Source organism: Calidris pugnax, unplaced genomic scaffold, assembly GCF_001431845.1.
Source record: "Calidris pugnax isolate Ruff unplaced genomic scaffold, ASM143184v1 scaffold81, whole genome shotgun sequence".
Classification (NCBI taxonomy): Eukaryota; Metazoa; Chordata; class Aves; order Charadriiformes; family Scolopacidae; genus Calidris; species Calidris pugnax.
The window spans coordinates 1,340,029-1,358,234 of NW_015090880.1; positions in this window are offsets into that span (position 1 = coordinate 1,340,029).

Below are 18,206 nucleotides of genomic sequence, written 5' to 3' on the forward strand. Positions count from 1 at the left end.
CCCCCCGCTAGCGGGGACCGGCGGTGGCACCGCGGGCAGCGGGGCGAGCCGGGGACCACCGCGGGGCGAGCTGGGGACCACCGCGGGGCTCGGCGGGCGAGCGCAGCCCCCAAACCCGCCGCCGAGGTGCGGGAGTCATTCTGTTCTACCGCATCGGTACCCGTCATCCGGATTCGGATGTAGAAAAGAGCCTCCTCCCCGCTAAGGTGGGCGCCAACGGAGCCAGGGAGGAGGAGGAGGAGTTTGGATGTAACCCCATACTCCCAAAACCGAAGTCACGCAGCTGATGTTGTTGAGGTTTGTGTGTGCTCTCTCTGGTTTTCCCCCTCTCCTCCCCACCGCCCCTGGCTCCAGAGACCTCCAATCCCGGGTTTCTCGGCACACTGAAATCCCCAGGATGCTGGTTTTGTTCCTTTCATCCCCAAACGGTAAGATCCGAAGAGACACCACCTGTTGCCGTTCCCTGCTGACCAGCAAATCCCTGCCCTGTCACATCCCCGGCTCGGGAGTGATGCAAAATACATCTCTGGCTCCTGCCAGCCCGAGTGCGTTGTGGAGACAACCTTTAATTCCTCCTTCATAAAGACCAGGTCAAATACAGCCGCTCTTCACCACCACTGGACCAGCATCACTGGGTGCTGGTGGTCCAGGCTGCCTGCTCCAGCTGCACCTCTGAAGTGTGACTTTCTAATAGGCAGCTACAGTGATTGCTTAATTCCCAACACATATTTCAGTGAAGTCAGAGATACACAACTCAACAGAAAAAAAAAAAAATCAGTAAAACTGATGTTTTTAATCTGTTTCGACCCAGCCAAATTTTATGTCACAGCACAGAATCGTTGCAGCACGACGAGTCCAGCAGACACCAGTGAGTGGCTTCGCTGCTCAGGTCTTGACTGAGACAGAGCTGGCTAAGGGTCACTGACACATCTTCCAGTAATTATTTAGGCATTTTAACACCTTAAAATTCTCTTTATTTTTAAAATTGTGCCCTTATCATATTTTTCAGCTTTTTTTTTCCTTTCCTTTGAGCAGTGTCTCTCTGTGTCCACTTGTATTTGGCAGAAGTTACTACAACCAAAGATTTCCAAAGTGTTGCTGTTCAAATCAGGACCGGAGCAGGCACATGCGTGTTCCTCAGTGAAAGGGGGTGTTTGGAGAGCAGCAGCAGAACTGGACAGACGTAGCAGGTCAGAGGATTTTGCAGCAAGGCCAGGACATAACAAGCATAAACAACAATAAAAGCAGCTGGAGTTCTCCACTAGAAATTATAATTTTTGGGCTTGGGACCAAAATTTAGCTTTTCCATGGGCTGAAATCATCATCAGAGATTATTTCATTGTGCTTTGGGTATCGTGATCCAGCTTGTGCCATCACCCAGGCCTTGTTGTTTATTGTTTTTATTCGTCACTGGATGAAAGCACAACCATAACCCCCTGACAAACCTGTACTTTTCCACCACCATCATCCCAAGGGGGGAAATTCCATGGACAGGATGGGGCACACATGCGCTGGGGAGGCTCACAGATGCTGCTGCCTCCCCACAGCCCCAGGGCCAGCCCCCCCACTCCTCTTCCAGTCTCCTCCAGTCAAGTTCCAGCCCAACCAGTGCCCATTTACCACCCCTCGGTGCCCACACACCTCTTAACTCTTTAAATCAGTTTGTCTGCCCCACAGTGTGATTTCCTTCTCAGCTATTCCTTGGTACCATCAGCTCCACCCCCCTTTTACCTCCAAACGTGCGCAATTGAAGTGTGAGCTCTTCAGCGTTTATTTACCTCTTGGCCACTTAAAGCTCCTCTTTGAGAATCTTAGCTGGGTTTATTATTATTAAAAAAAAATCTGACTCTAGAGGTTGTGGAGAAGAGTTTGCAAGCATGACTCAAGTTTGCCTTAAGTGCTCAAGATTCCGAAAGGATGTAAGTATAAGTAATCTTTTCTAATAAATCTCGTTGTTTTGCAGGAAGCTGGTCCGCGATTTTGAAAGCTTCCTCTTTTTTTTTTTTTATTTTTTCCTCTGGGCAAATCTGCAATTCCATTCAACATGTTTATCCTCTCAAAATTACAGAAAACCCATCTGCTGTCTACTTCATCCTCCTTTTCCTCACACCCTGCTTTACCTAAAAAATTAGTCTGCGTCTTCCACACCAGATTCCCTCAGGGAACACAGAAAATGACACATGATCAAGGCAGAGCCAGGGTCCATCCGAGTCCAATCTCTCGCCTTGGAAGAGCAGCAGATGTGGCAGAAGAAAAGGCAGGAGCTCTGCAGCATGCAGATGCCTTTAATCTGTTCCTACCATAAGTCTCATCCTGGTCTCTCATATATAGAAATTGGTTTAAGCCCTGAAGCATGAAAAATTATTCTAATTACATTACAAAAATTGATATAGTTAATCATTACTCTGGATATTCTTGATATCCATAGCAGCGCCCAGTCCCTCTTCCACTCTTGCTAAGTACTTGGCTTCTGTGGCCTCCCGTGGTAATGAGTCCTGCCGTTTAATTGGACATCACTTGAAAAAAAACCCCTGTTTATCACTTTTCAATTTCCTGCTTTTTAAGTTTAACTCTTAAAATAGCCAGTAATCTCCCTTTCATCGTACCTATCTCCACATCCACTCTGTGCAGGCAGCTACCTACATTCAATCTGGCCCTCTCAGACAAGAAAACTAAATATAATGGCCTGTGCATCTGTCACTCCCATATTTTACTTCGAAGGAGCGTTTCGTTTTGGTTTGCTGAACGCCTGGAGGTGAGACAACGCCGACTAAATCCCACCAGGAGTGTATCCCACCTGCGCTGCGTAACAGCCCGGATCCCACTGCAGCTAAAAAAAGTCCTCTCCTCCCTTACGGCCCACCAGAACAGCTACTCTGAGTGGATTCAACAAGCAGCTCCTGAGCAAATATATTCAATTATATTCACTCAAAACTGACTCACCCACTCTTAAAGCCATCGGTGAGAATTTCGAGTTACGACACACTAAACCGTGTTAGAGCTGCTTGTGACTCTCAGAAATGATTCTCAGAAAGCAACGTTATTACAGAAAAAACAGCATTTTGTGCCTTTGATGGGAATGTTGACAGAAGCATATGGGAATGGTGGGAACGTCATTTCACTGTGACATTTTGTATTTCACGACACAATTAGTCGTTCTTGTGTTATATCAAATTCCCAGCACAAGTCACTCGCTAAGGTCCCGGAGTGACTTGTGGGACCATCTAAAGGAAGAGTTTCTTCCAAGAGGTTCAACCATGGGAGCACTGTGTCACACCAGCACAGCCTGTAGAGCTCCTGTGACAAGAATTTGGGCTTTTTTCACCCAAAGAACGACGCACAGGGGAGGTCGGCATTGAGTTTTGATGCATATGAGCACTGTTACCATGAGGCATCCAGAAGCCCACCCATGCCCCTACCACCCATGGGCACCCTCCCATTTCCTGCACCCTTCGCAGTGCTGGGGACACGCTCCAGCTCCCCCAGGGAAGGTTTGCTTCTCCAAAATCCCCCACAAAACAAAACAAAACTTCACCATAAAAAACCAAACCCGAATAAAAAAAAAAACAAACCATCCCCCAAGCCTGGTCCTTTCAGCAAGAGCATTTGTTTAGAAGTAAACAGCAGTTTAAACACATCCAAAAGCATGTTCAGAAACATTTCTTAACTTGTCTGTCAAATAAGATCGTGGATTCAGCCAAATTGCTAGTGGAAAAGCAAAGACTTTGCCAGGAAGACATCAGCTTGGTGGCTGGGGTCCCTCAGGGGAGCTGCACAACTGCCACCGCAGGAGGATCGTACCCACGTCTACTTTCAAAGATGCTGTATAATTAAACATCACTTTTCTGTGGGCAACTGGCAGGGTGAACACAAAATCCTGTTGCAACAGGCCGGTGGAAGCAAAGCAAAGAGCAACGGATGAGCAGAAAGGAGAAATAAAACAATATCTCCAATTTTGGTAAAGTAGCACGATGCTGCTGTGCACGGTTGGAGGTCATTTTGAACAACTGTAATGGACGTGGTACAGCAATTAATCTGTTGGGTGAAGGCAGTGTTGGGAGAGCAGCCAGGGCTCCTGCTTATCGGATGTTCAGAAAATAATGAATTTTTGGAGCAGAGGCCAGTGAAAAACTCTGATCCTTAACGTGGTGCTTTGCTGTTGCTGTTTACAAAGAGAAGGTGTCAGTGTGGCGCTGGCTCCCAGGGAGGACAGGGGACAGCAAATTCTCTCCGAGGGTACAGTAGCTTGGAAATCTTGCTAGGTCTCGCTTTTTGTAAGATAGAAATTATTTTTATATTTATATTTTATTTTAAATCATTAAGTTATGACATATTTAAATATAGTCCATATGCTAAATAAATTAAATTTACAATATATACAATATATATTAAATTAGTAAATATAAAATGTGTTATGGATAATTCCCAAGTCTATGAAAAAAAAAGCAATTGATATTTTGTGCTAAAACACAAAGTATCTGGGCCTAATGCTCTGTTGCAACACCCCGGTGTGATCCCATATGAAACCAAAGCGGCACAGTTCTGCAGAGAACCATTTACCTTTTTTTTGATGCTCCAAAAGGTCCACAGATCTACACAAACACAGTTATTTTCCATTTTTGGTCACCTCCCGGGTCCTGCCTCCTGTGCCCAGGCGGCTCCTGCCTAAAAAAGGCAGAGGCCCTGGAAGGAGGAGCAGACCCTTGGCCGCAGGTTGAGGCCAAGCTGTTGGATGATGGGACCAGGCCAAGTCCTTGGCGGAGAGGTTGGTGTCCTCGCAGGAAGGTCACCGCCGTGCCGGCAGGTGCCACCAGCGGGAGGGACCCCGTGGATGACGTGGTGCGAGGGTCCCCACGGCGCAGCGTCACCGTCACCCGGCGTGGGGTGGCAGATGCTTCGTGACCCACCGGCGCGGGTGGAATGTAGGCCTGGAGCCATCCCTGAGGCGCTGGGCACGGGATGGGACGGGGTCGCATCCCTGGGGCACTTCCCAGCCGCTCCATCCTCCCGTGGGGACGGAGGGGCCTTGGCACGGGGACAGAGGAACGGTCACTGAGCTCTGGAGAGAGCTCCAGGCACTTACTGCCAAGGTGTAAACCTTTGGGAAGTCATCCACGTTATAAAAGCAGGCTCGTTGCTAAAAGAGCAGCTCTAACAGAAGGTGCCCGTGTGCAGGAACAGAGGCTGCTCTTATTTTTATCGTAGCTTACACTGTGATATATCCTGTCCTGCATATTAGGAACTCAACATACTTGGGAATATAATTTTTGATAATGTTAGCTTTGAAAAAAATCACTTTGCATGTTTTTACTAGTGCAGAGATAGTAAATTTTATAATTTTCATCAATATAGTTTATTTAGATAAAATACCCGCAGACTAATATGCAGAACCTGCAGGACAACCTGATATACAGAACCCGCAGGACAACCAGGGGAAAACATTTCCAACAAGTCGTGGGATCTTTATCCGAATTTGTTTGGTTTCTCAAACTGTAACTGTCTCCATCAGGAAGACAGTTTCAGAAATAATCAAAACCGAAATGAATTTTTTTCTAAATACCAGCACACACTTGGTTTTAAAGCCAAACTCACTGTAGTTTGGAAAACAAAATATTATGCATGGATGCTGTCTGCTTAGTGTGTGTTTAGTGTGTGTTCAGAAGGAGCCCTGGTGCAGGGGTTGGGTACCACCAGTCCCGCTGCCGGGGAAGGATGGAGACAGTGGGGGAGGACAGGAGGAACAACCTTCCTCCTCCCAAACTCAACCCGAGTTTTGGGTCAGTTCTGAGCAATTCCCACATTATAAATGGGAGCTCCTGTTAGTTTAGTTCCCCTCTGCCTTTGGTGCAGGAGGAGACTTGGGGCATTTCCCCCTGCTCCAGACCACGTAGAGCACACGTCCCTCTGGAAGCCCCATCAATGCCTGTCCCCTGGCTTTGAAAGCCGTCCAAGCATTTGAGAGGAATGGATCAATCAATTACACGGGAGACACTTTGAAACCGTTCCTTTGAGATCACAAATATTTCAAATAGGCAGCTCTATTAGATGGGCACTTCAGCCAAATCATTAAAATCACTGCAATCCACAGAGAACAATAACTTTTTCTTTTTCAAACAGTTATTATTCTCTTGGTTTCTGATTTACTAAGAGTATTTTGATTCACTTAATGCTTGGAACATCTCTAATGCTGAATTAAAAGTGAAGGAATTGCACAATCACAATAATTAAAGAAGACAGCTTTCTCAAAATAATAATACATTTGTAATATCAGACAATAAACTGGTCCAGCCAGCCCAGGTCCCCTCCTCCCCCCCTGTCTGTGGCGCCTGGAGTTTTCTAAAGTAGCATTAAAGATACAGACTGGGCTGATGGAATCACTTGGGATGCTCTTGGGAGGCTTTTTCCTTCCAGTCATGAGTACCCCTTTACTGCTCCTTATAGCTTTGCCAAATTTTAAGAAAAATATTTTTTAAATATTTGATTTTGGCTTTGTTTGTTTTGTGTTTTTTTTTCAAAAGAATTCAGGCAGAAAAAGGTTTGTCTATTTCTGAAAAAAACCTTTAACTGGTAACAGCCCCCTGATTAGGGTAGGGCATTTGGTCCCCTTCAGAGGGGACCTCGTGTCCCCCAGACGTCCCACCAGAGCTGGGAAAGCCAGTGTGACCCAGCCGTGGTGGGACCATGCCCTCCACAGCCCCGGTGGCCTGAGATGCTCCAGGGCAGCAGAGACATGAGGAGAGAAGAAGGAATTCTTCTTGCCATGACGTTGCCGGCATCCTCCTCCTTCCAGCCTTCTGCTTGAATTTCTCCCTGAAAAAGCCATGCCGCCTACTTAAAATACAACATTAAGTACTCAGAATCCACTCCTTGAGGATGGCAGACCCAGGATTGCTTCCTCAGCCCCTTCCACACGTGTTATGACGTAGCCTTCAATTAAATGGCCAAACATGACTCTATTTTCTGCCCAGCCCTCACCTCGTTGAGCTCACAGAACGGGTGGTGCTCCCTCCATCAGCAGTTATTCACTGTGCTGCTTTGCCCTCAGCCTTCAGCACGTGTCCCCACCACTCCCACCGCACGCTGACTCACAATTAATAACTTTTTCCTGGGTTTTTCTATCTTATCTCGATCATCACTATAGCGTCTGAGTGGTTCAAAAACAGTAATTTGTTTTCGCGAGATAAGTGCTATTATTATCCCTGCTTACAGAGGGGCTACTGGGCAACAGGCTCAGAGCCATTAAGACAAAAATACCATTGATTTTAGGTGCTGAGTTTGAGTTTGGTTTGGTTTGAGGGTTTTTTTAAAGACTTGCTTTCTAGAATCTTATTTTTAAGAGCTGGAGGCTCCCTGGCTGTCCCACGCTACAGCCTCACCTCCTTCCCATCCCTCCCAAGGAGTCTCCCAGAGTTTTGCCATTGCTGCCTAGAAATTAATTTACTTTTATTTTGGTAGTAGGGTGCACAGAACCGTGCAGGGATTACCTGATGGATGACTTTGCCTGTATAAAATATGGGTCAGAAGTATTTTGTTTATACACTGCTTCCAGAGGTTTATGCCCACGGGACAGTCCACATCAGAATTAAAAACTCGGGCAGAGAGTCATACCCACACGCAGCATTTTCACACTCAAACCTTCCTCAATTTAAAACTGCCGCCTTTTTTTTTTTTAATTTAATTATTTTTATTTAAATGCAGAGAGGTGGCTTACCACAGAAAAGAAAATCATACACTTAATTTAATAAGCCTTGTTGGTTTTTCTTCGTTTGTTTTGATAGAGAGTTGCAGAAAACTCAATTTCATATAAAGAAGCACCACATCCACAGGGGCTGCTAAATCCCTTCACCTGCGTAACAGCTCAGACCACAATTAACAGTGAGCCACTAAATCACTGATTGCTATTAGCTAATTCCACCAAACGAGCTATCTCGGCTGAGTCCCCGCTGAGCAAGGTGCCATGATATCAAACGCAATCACAGCTGGCACTCTTCTTAATTAGTCCTGACAAATCTTGATAATGAATCATTGAGAATATGAGTTAAGCATAAAATAAAGCAAACAGCAAGAATCTTATGTAATTCTTCCTACTTCAATGGCTGCAGAAATTGAGTCATGGGATTGTTTTGGAACATTTTATGGCAGAAATCGGGAGTGCTCTTTGTAAATTATGTTTTAAAATTTTTTTAAGGTCTCTTCATGGCTGTGCACTTTTTATGACAGTTCAGATCTTTTCCTCATCTATTTTATTTATTCCCCTTCATGTCTCTCCCCATTCATTTTGTAAAAAGTCTGGTCTCTGCAAGATTTTATCCCTGGGTACAACAACAAGCAAACTCAGGCAAAATGCATTGACGATCCCGTCTGCCCAGCTAATGATATCAGGTTCTTTTCTGTTGATGTGGTTTTATGTTGTGGATTTTTACCTTTGTTCATTTGCTTTGATAGACTGAGTATTAGACAATCATGACTTTCCCTTCTTTTTTGGTACTTAATCATGACTTTCTCTTATACCCTATTATAATCCTTTTTAAAGAGAATCTTTTCCTTACCTTCACCTCTCCAATAGCCTGGGCTGCATCCCCAGCCCCGTGGCCAGCAGGGCCAGGGGGGGATTCTGCCCCTCTGCTCCCCTCTGGGGAGACCCCCCCAAGTGCTGCCTCCAGCTCTGGGGCCACCAACAGCAGAAGGACGTGGACCTGTTGGATGGAGCCAGAGGAGGCCCCGGAGATGCTGGGAGGGCTGGAGCCCCTCTGCTGGGAGGGGGGGCTGAGAGAGTTGAGGGGTTCAGCCTGGAGAAGGCTCCGGGGAGACCTTGGAGCCTCTTCCAGTCCCTCAAGGGCTCTAGGAGAGATGGGGAGGGACTCTGGATGAGGGAGGGGAGCCCTAGGAGGAGGGGGAAGGGTTTGACACTGAAAGAGGGGAGATGGAGCTGAGATGTGGGGAAGAACTTGTTTGGTGTGAGGGTGGCGAGAGCCTGGCCCAGGTTGCCCAGAGAAGCTGTGGCTGCCCCATCCCTGGAGGGGATATTGGAGCTGCTCTGATAGTATATTTTCGTTTGGGATGCTTTGTTACTGTAATTACTGAAAAACAAATTTTCAAACCTCATTTAGGGATTTGGAAAATGCAGGTGCCGAATTTCCTCTCTCAGGAAATCCTGGGCTAATAAGAGTGGTTGTTTGAGCTAAACGAGTATAGAAAGGGACCCAAAATAACTCGGAGTTACTGCAGAACAAAAACAAGACTTACTTTAATAAATGCCCCTCTGTCCGGAGCAGCAGGACACGCAGGGCTGCTTTAACGAGATCCGAGGGACACGGCTTCAGAGGATGTGAAAGTAGGTGAACTACTTTCTGCTGAGGAGCGCGGGGTGGGCCGGCAGTCGCGAAGCTGATCCACTTCCACCCAGGTCGATGAAAACTCATTAATTTAAAAGATTGGGCCATTAATTTGAGAGCTATTGACAGAGCGGTGGGAGCAGGTCTGAGGAATTAAAGAAGGCAAGGACAGAGGACATCCTGGCGGCCTCACCGTGCGGCTCCCGGGGCTGGGTACAGGCAGAACCAGGTTAAATCCCTTCAACAGGAGAGTAACTGGGCCACGGGTGGTGTGAAAAGATGTCCCTACTGATAGTTCTGCACCTAACAGAAAATGGATTTTATCCTCGATTAGTTCAAATCAATGACTTTTCTGTGGAGCTGGACGGCATTACAACGGCTGAAGATTTGACTGGGTACAAATCCCAATGCCCCGGGGTTAAATACGGGCGCTGGCTCTATACCCATTGCAGAAGCCACGCCAAACTTCGGGTTTCCCGATAACTCACTTTGAGAGACAATTATTTTTAACCAGAAACCCAGTGGAAGGTGTGCAAACAGCTAGAAAAAGGCTTTTTGGAAGGAGTAGGAGCTGTCGTCTTCCAACATGCCAACAATCCAGTTGTTTAGATGCTTCAGGTTAACCAAAGCACTTGTTTGACCCAAACCAAACTTTTTTTAATGAATATTTTTGAATATTCTCACTTTGTAAAAAATAATAAAGTGGAAGAAATTATTACTATTTCTTGAAATTTTATTGAAAAAATGATGTCAAAATGTAGATGTTTTATCTACAAGCTGTAATCCAGACCCTGGGCAGCCCCTGGGCTTATTGGAGCTGCATGTAAGGACTATTGGCCACATTAACAAGCAAGGCCAGGTCTGTAGAGTGATGACCCCATGTCCAGCCGTACCTGGCTCAGGGGGTTTCCTCTGGGCTGGCTCTGCTTGGGGCTGGGTGCCAGCGGAGCGTGCTAGGGATGATGCTGAGCCCATCTCCCACGTCATTTAACCGAAATGACTCCATTTTCCTCACTCCAAATGCCACCCCAGTGAAAAACAGAGCAGGGTAAGAGCGTGGCAGAGTTGGGAGATGTGTATAAAATCCAGCCCCGCTCCAGGGGACTGATTCTGGGGGCACCACTCCCCGGTACCTCCATCGCTCTCCTCTGCTGAGTACATACACCATCTCCCTCTGGGCAGCCCAAGTGCCAATTCTTCCATCAATTTCTTATTTGTAATTAAATATTGAGATAATAGTATGAAATACCTAATATCATACCCCCCTTTTCCCACCATGTACACAGATGAAAATCATTGCGTGCTTCTGGAACCGCTCTGTGCCCAACAACTCCAGCAAGTATTATTTTATTGTGATGTGCAGAGCTGAAAACCAAATCTGATATAGATATTGGATCAAACCTTGTACTCTGTGGCAATCTAATTTTATCCTGACATGTTGATTGCTTGCTCTTCATCTGCAGTTGCTGTCCCAAAGGGTGCTAAGTGAGAGAAGCTGTATTTTTTTTTTTCTTTTCTGTAAGAAGATGACATGAAATAAATTCAGAAGAACACACAAGAACAATGTGGGTTTTGTTATTCACAAGACAGCTTTGAGAAGGGGAACAAAATTGGAGCTGAGAGTTTGGAGGGCTTCCACACAAACATGGATGGTACAAAATATGAGGGAATTTCTAACTAATAAAACATATAGAGCCTTTCCAAAACAAGGAAATTGGGGCACTTAGGGGGTTTTGAAAATCCCTCTACATTGCCCTCACTTCTCACCATCAGGAGGAAAACACTGAATTTCCTAGAAAATCTGGGCCTTTGACACTTGTCATCTATGGACGAAAGACACTGAGGGTTCTACAGCTCATAGACCAACCACATTCAAACCCAAAATGTAGGCCCAGATTTCTCTCAGGGATTTTGAATTCTTTAGGTAAGGAATTTTTATCAGATGCAGATGCAACACATTTAGGAAGGGATGTTGAGCTTTGCTACAGTGTATAATTAATTACCTGTTATTTAAATAAGGGCTTGCATCCCATTCAGAAAACATCGTTTGCACCAGATGACAATTCAGTTTTTCTTACTGAACCTTGCTTGCATGTAATAAATCCAAACTTTGAAGTGTTGCTTAATTTTAGCAATTTTTTTTTGGCTTGACCCAGATATAAACAAGCTTTTACTACAGGGAAATGAAATGTTCATGCAGCAGTACCAGTTTCCCCATCATTTATTTTTGTGTTAAAATAGGAGAGTTTTCCTTCTTTCTCTTTAATTATCTACCTTGATAGTGTTCTGCATTATCTATAAGTTCAGAAGTTTCTTCTATTCCTACTCTGTTTTCTCCATTAACTTAGGTATAACTGGTTAAATCAAACTGAAAATTTTAGAACGTATCAATGGTGGCTGAGGATAGGCATTAGTAGATGAGAATAAATGCTCTTTTTATAAGGTTTTGATTAAAGACAATTCAGTTTGGAGAAACAGAAAATGAAATTAAAAGAGCGATGCTGGAATGTATGTTAATTTCAGCCAGTTAATTTAATTGGAGGGACAGCTGATGAGCGCAAAGCAGCGCTGGCTGGAGACTCAGTGTGGACTCCAGTTCAAGCTCTGCCACAACAAGAAGAAAAGTCAGCATTCTGGACAAAAACCATTAACTTTTCTGGTTGTTTAATTCATTAACAACTTTCCTTTTCGTGCTTTTTGAGGAACAAAAAGAAAAAACGGGATTTGGGAGAAAAAAGGAACAAGTGAAAAACAGGCAAACCCATGAAAGCACTTAAGGAGGGAAAAAGCCTCTTGTGTTTCATCTTGTATTTCCTTCTTAGCTTTTACATTTACACTTAGATATTTCAAAAGTAAGTCTAGCACATGAGGAAGTCCCACATCGACAGAAGTAGCTGCTGGCTGCCTGGATTTCCAGAGGGCAGAGCTTTCGCTGTGGCTGGGACAGGGCAGATGATGTTGCCATCCGGCCTCTGGCTTGTAGGAAATCACCTGAATCTGCATAAGTTTTTTTTCCTTTTTACCCAAGACATTAATTCCAAACATGAATTCTGATTCAAACCCATAGATCATCAGCTCACCATCAAAGGAATGTTTTATAGTCGGCAAGATTAAGATGTGTTGAGCATTAAAGCTACATCATTTGAAATCACAGTAACTACTAACAATCTTTTTGAAATAGAGCAAATTACCTTTGCTTTTTATTGCCAGAAAGGAGAATGTCCATTTCCAAAATAGGAATTTTTACTATCATTTTATATCGCGCTCTGTTTTTATGAAGCAAAAGTTATTAAGGCATTTCAAACATAAATTACTTGAAACTTCTGCTTAATTCCCAGTGGAACTAAGCTCGAATTCTCTAGATCAAAGTATTTCGGAGTTCATTTTCCATTTCCATACTAATACAATTATAGTATTTTTCACATCTAAGGAAATGAAAATCAGGAAGAGGAAAAAATGGCCATTACGACAACTCTTGTGGGAAACAGACCTGTTCCACCTCACCTGGGCCTTCAGTGTCCTGGTCCTGCACGTTGGGATTGTTGGCCGGATCTCAAGTCTTTAGTCACTGTCGTTTCTTGGTCATTTTGCTGTGTTCCATCAACCTTGAGGTGTGTTGGGAACACCCACACCTCCAACACATGTGGGAGTGAGGGGCTGGAGTCTGGCGAAGATTAAACCCCCGCTGTGGGCCAGATTCCATGTATTTATAATCAGAGGAGGAAATTGCACCCTCTCACACTTGTAGATGGCCTGTAGAGGCCAAGATGGTTTGTAGAGACTTCCAGATGGCATGGCTGTGGTGGAGAAACACCCCTGTGAAGAAGTAGGTATTACCCAGCAAAAGGCCAAATGCTGGAAAGCCAGCAGCCAAACCAGGCAACTTTAGCCGCTGCATTACTTAAAATTATTTAATCAACAATGAGTGGCTGTATAATGTAAGTCTTTGATATAAGCAAAAAAAATACTTGAATCAAATTGCTATGACAAAGTCATTTGATGATTAATCCCCAAAGTGTACTTTTAACGTCAGATCTAAAGACTTCAGGACAATTGGCCTATTTTTACTGTGTCACATATTTTTCGTTTTATGGATGCGGTTCTCATTTAAGAACCATAATTTCTTATTTGGTTCACCCTGCCAGAAGCCTTTGCCTCCTCCTGAAATACCTACTTAGAACAGCATTCACAGAGAGGTAACAACCAATAATGAAAACAACCACCCTAAAACCACCATCAATCTGGGGCATTTCCATCAATCCAGCTCCTGCTGATGCTCCCATTGGAGCTCTGGGTGTTAAATGATTTCTCACTTTCATTCTCAATCTGAAACTGCACAAAATTCTCACTTTTAGCCACCGCTGGAAGCGATAAGAGAGAAAGCTGCAAAGCTCCGGGGTCTCTGCAAGAGGCAGGGAACATTTTGCCTAAAACATACCGATTTCAGTCAGCATACTTCATGCTAATTGAGTTTTAAAACTTGAGTTGGGTTTCCTGTCGGCGGCTCCTGGCCCACAGTGCCACACGTTTCGGGGCCATTTTGTGTCTCCTGGGCCCTGGGTTCAGTTCCAGGTTTCCCACAGCTTCCCTCTGTAGGACCCTGGGGAACGATCTCATTTCTTGCTAACGCAGTTCATCTTCTGCTCAGTAATAACATACCCACTAATTCACATCGCTCCGAGACACTTAGAACTGTAGCAATAAAACTTGCAAACATACGAGAAATAGAAAAGCATGTAAATATGATTCAAACCCAATCTGAAGTTACTAAAATCCAATTGAATTCAAATTTCTCTTCTTTCTCTTCCCCTAGCTGATGTTTCCCCAAAGCTACTCTCTTGAATTACATGTGCACAGTCACCCTTAATCTCGACGGCTTGTGTTTCCATGTCAAAAACCCCCACCGTCTTGTATTGCTTATGGAGAAAATAGATTAAACTATGAAAATGCAGTCCACGTGTGTTTCATATTCATGAAATCACTGAACAACCAGAAACACGTCTCTGATGCTGAAAAAGGTTTGCGGGAATGAAACAAAGAAAATGTCTTAGCACTATTTTTGAAGGATAAAGGGGTGTTTACGAAAGGAGACCAAAGGGTTTCAACAGCAAAAGCGACCACTGTTACCACTGCACAAACAAGTATAAATTGGGTTTGCATACTGTGTCCAGTTCTGGGATCCCCAATTCAAGAAGGACTTATACTGTGTCCAGTTCTGGGGTCCCCAATTCAAGAAGGACAGGGACAGCAGAGGGCTACAAAGATGATGAGGGGCCTGGAGCATCTCTCTGATGACAAGGGACTGAAGGACTTGGGTCTTTTTATTCTGGAGAAGAGCAGACTGAGGGGGGATCTGATCAACACCTATAAATTCTTCAAGGGTGGGTGTCAGGAGGATGGGGCCAGTCTTTTTTCAGTGGTGCCCAGGGACAGGACAAGAGGGAACGGGCACAAACTGGAACATGGGAAGTTCCACCTAAACATGAGGAGGAACTTCTTTCCTGTGAGGGTGGCAGAGCCCTGGAAGAGGCTGCCCAAAAAGGTGGAGGAGCGTCCTTCTCTGGAGACATTCCAAACCCACCTGGACACGTTCCTGTGGGACCTGCTCTGGGTGGGCCTGCTCTGGCAGGGGGTTGGACTAGACGATCTCCAGAGGTCCCTTCCAACCCCATAGCATTTTGTGAATCTGTGAATGAGTGTAGGGGAGACCATGGGAAGTTTCTCGCCATCAGCAGACCAAACCATTTGGCTGGAGCAATGGAGGCAACTGGTCAAAAGAGAAGGTGTCCGGTAAACTGGCCATGCTGGGATGGCACCTGTGGAACTGGATTTGGGGAAAAACGGGTCGTTTCCAGTTTTCCAGCCCCAGGGAAAAACTAAGCTGTTGATTAGATTTGGTTGGCATCACCACTGTCTGCTTCTTAATGCCAGGGCAACATGGATTTGTGGAAAACAGAGCTTCTCAAATTAGTGAGTTTCTTTTCATGAGACGAGAAAATTGGCTGATAAAGGTGGCAACGTTGAGCACAGACTTTCCAGCAACCAACTGTAAGATAGTCGCATATAACAATGACTAATGAAGATCCCTTCTATAGAGCACACACAATAAATGACTAATCTTTTTTAAACCACCTACATCTTCCAGGTGCCATTAATAGGAACCCCGTGCACGGGGGCAGTACATTTGGTGGCACCAAAGGGATGTCACCGTGCAGCCACCTCCCTTGTGGCTTCAAGGCTGGGAGCTCGTGCCTTAGTGCAATTAGGAGTGGCAACACAATTAACTCTTAGCTATAGCTGAAATGCAAAACCTCGTCTGCAGTACATCAGACCGTGTGGAGGCCTCTCTCAAAAACAGCCCTAATATTCAAAATTTAGAAACACCATCTGTTAGAGACTTTGTTAAATAAAAATATCTCATTACCGAACGTAGATCTTGGAGAGAGACCACTTTCTTTCATATACATCTGATTCTTTTTTGCTGGACAATCACAGAGATTTGTTGCTCAGAATTTCTGAAGAGCTTCCAAAGGTTTCTGACAGGAGATACGTTCCTAACCTGTAGCAAAAGAAATAACTGTACTATTAATCTGGAACAGGTAATAACTCATGACATTTGAATTATGTTGCTGAAAGATGTCTTTTTACCAGCTTTATATCTGCTGGTAAATAACAATTCCCTTAATTACAGATATAAATCTGTTGAGGTATGAATGCACAGTTGAAAGTGATGAAAATGTTTAATAAAGAATGTCCCAGCAACGGAGGACGTGATTAGATTCAACATGTTGACCACGGGTTTTTTTGGATCTGCTGATAGAACCACAGACCCTCAGGATGGCAACACACTTGTCACTCGGATGATAAATGTAAAGGGGGGAACAAACACTTAGTCTGGTGATTATAATTATTCCAAGAGATCTGAGGAACCGATGAGGCATAAAAATCCTTTTTAGCTATACAAGTTCTTATGGCTTATTACAACAGGGAAGAGCATATATTATATGCTCTGCTTATAAGCAGCAGACCTTTAATTATTTTGGTTTTCAAGCGAAGTTTTATGGAGACATGCTTATCTTTTGTGGTTTGAATTTCTCACCTCTATGATTCAGACTCACATCACAAATCTCTAAAAAACAGAAACTGGAGACAGCTCGAAACTGTAGCTTATTTTTGAAATAAATTTAAAAAAATAAGAATCACTGTTTTGAAAATTCCATCCTGAGTCAACTATTTTACAAAAGTCATGGTATCCTTATCAGAAATGGTTTTGTCTTAGTGCTTTGTTTTCAGTCTTACGTAGTACTGTATTTATTATATTTTTTTTATTATTTTCTGGCAGTGGATAAAGACAAAATCTTTTAATTAAGATTGATTATTATAATTGTAGCCTCACCAAAACTCACCGGCACAACTCCTCAAATGTCCCAGACCTTCAGAACTCACTGACACCAATACAGAGATGGAGACACAGTACAAGCACCTGGATGGCAGAAGTCTCTGAGTGTGGTTTTAGTGAATATTGGGTGTGGAATGAATAATGGAAAGCTTTCTAAGCTTTTAAATAAAATATATGTGAGATCCATACAGCATATAGGCTGGGTTTCATAAATCATAATTCATAATTATTAGACACAACTGCAGTTTCATCCCAAAATTTCTACCCCGCTTCTAGACATCTCCGTTCAGCCAAGTCTGGGAGGAAAGTTGATGAGCTCAGCCTTTCTGACCTTCTTCAGGGAATTAGCAGAGTTCATTATCAAGCTGCCAGTCTAGTTCCCTTCATCGGCGCCACATTCATTTAACAACGCAGCATAACACCAAAATTACTTCTTTTTAATATCTGCAAAGATTTTCATGTTACACTGGGGGTGGTTACGTCTCGTTACTGCCGCTTCTTCATTTTTGCATTATTGATGGACATGCACTTTCCATACAAGTATTAATTAATAAACTGCATTCTTAATCCATGTGTTCCCTTGAAAAGAAGGAATCTTTGACATAATATCTGCCTATTTGTGTTCAACTTACAAAAGCAATACTCTGACATCAAGCTTTCTGCTATTGAAAGGATTTCCCACATTTCATTTTTCCAGACTATGTATAGACACAAACCTCTATATTTTCAAGTTTTCTTCAGCAAAAAAAATAGAGGAGAATTTGCAGTTAATGGCCAGAGTAAGTGCTCAGGGTTCCGAGATCAGCAGTGGAGCAGTGCTGTTCGTGCCACACTGCCCAGTGGGTTACCATATCTTGAATCCTGCATCCCCCACATCCCAGGACTGCACGTGGGATTTATACATTTTTTGGGAGGCTGCAATAGCAGCTAAAGAAGGACAGCACACTTCTCCACTGGATAAAGAGAGGTCCTACAAGTTAAATTTTCTTAATAACCAATCTTCCAATTTTCACCCTGTGAGGAAATCCATCACAAGGATCTTCTTAGTTCAGATCTTAATATGAGCCAATATGTTACGCAGTGTTGAATAACACCCTGGTAGACAGCAGTATATATTTATGGGAGCTAACACCAAACCTTCCTCACAGACCTCTGCTTCATTACACGTCAAAAATAAACCCCACCAGCAAGCATTAAAAAATCAAACAAGAACCAAAAACCAAGTACAGGCACTGCCATTTTAAAATAAATTCTCTGGGCTGGGTACCATCAAAGATTAAACCAATAAAATGGTTTTTATGAGGAAACTTGCATGCAAGAGGAACAAATCGCTGCAGAACCCGGAGCTGGCGTGCAGTCCTGAATTAATAGCTTAATGTAATTCAGTTCTTACTGGTTGCCTGGAAACTAACTTAGAAAAAAAAAAAAAAAGTAAAAGCAAAAACCATAATGGGTGTAGAGGGCTTAATAGG